The sequence below is a fragment of the Rhinopithecus bieti genome, unplaced genomic scaffold (genome assembly GCF_001698545.2).
Source record: "Rhinopithecus bieti isolate Rb0 unplaced genomic scaffold, ASM169854v2 scaffold_37857, whole genome shotgun sequence".
NCBI classification, from domain to species: Eukaryota; Metazoa; Chordata; class Mammalia; order Primates; family Cercopithecidae; genus Rhinopithecus; species Rhinopithecus bieti.
In genome coordinates, this window is record NW_016816299.1 from 56937 (window position 1) to 57841 (window position 905).

General features: G+C 40.2%; 1 pseudogene across 1 annotated transcript in view; it reads left to right on the forward strand.

Moving 5' to 3' along the window:
- LOC108517013 (nucleolar and coiled-body phosphoprotein 1 pseudogene) overlaps window positions 1-478 on the forward strand; it is a 3849-nt pseudogene extending 3371 nt beyond the window's left edge. The window contains exon 2 of the transcript XR_001881980.1: window positions 441-478. The product of XR_001881980.1 is annotated as a nucleolar and coiled-body phosphoprotein 1 pseudogene (transcript). The remainder of the gene's footprint in view (window positions 1-440) is intronic.
- Window positions 479-905: the final 427 nt, after the last annotated feature.

The following is a 905-nucleotide window of genomic DNA, read 5'->3' on the forward strand; positions in this document are numbered from 1 at the left end:
AANTGGCACATATACACCATGGAATACTATGCAGCCATAAAAAAGGATGAGTTTGCGTCCTTTGTAGGGACATGGATGCAGCTGGAAACCATCATTCTTAGCAAACTATCACAAGAACAGAAAACCAAACACCGCATGTTCTCACTCATAGGTGGGAACTGAACAATGAGATCACTTGGACTCGGGAAGGGGAACATCACACACCGGGGCCTATCATGGGGGGGGGGGGGGGAGGGATTACATTGGGAGTTATACCTGATATAATTGATGAATTTGATGGGTGCTGACGAGTTGATGGGTGCAGCACACCAACATGGCACAAGTATACATATGTAACAAACCTGCACATTATGCACATGTACCCTAGAACTTAATGTATAATAACAAAAAAAAAAGAAAAAGAATATAAAGTGGTTTAACATTTTGCCTTTTTTTCTCAGACTTCTCTCTCCTCCTTTTTCCTCCTCCACCTGAATAGCATCATATCCTCTAGCCTTACTGAACTTCCTGACATCCTTTCATAATGCTACAATATTTTATACCTGAATCCTTTACTTAGGTACTGCTTCTTGACCAGCTGATTCACCTATCTCATGGACACTGCAAAATCCAGTAACTGGGTGGTATCCTACATAAACTCTCTTGACTTGCTTCATTCAAGTTAAGAGAGTAGATTTGACTTCTTGTCTTGCTTTGTCCGCTTTTTAATACTGGTCCTTTTATATAGTTACCATGGAATCTGTCACAAACTTTTAGGGAAATATTTTGTCTGTAGGTCTCTAGAGGTACAACAAAATATTGCAGTTAAGACATCTGGATCTAGAGCCAAACCGTGTCATTCGTATCTCAGCTCTGACAATTACAAGCTGTATGAAATGGAGGAGTTACTTCATTGCTCATTCAGT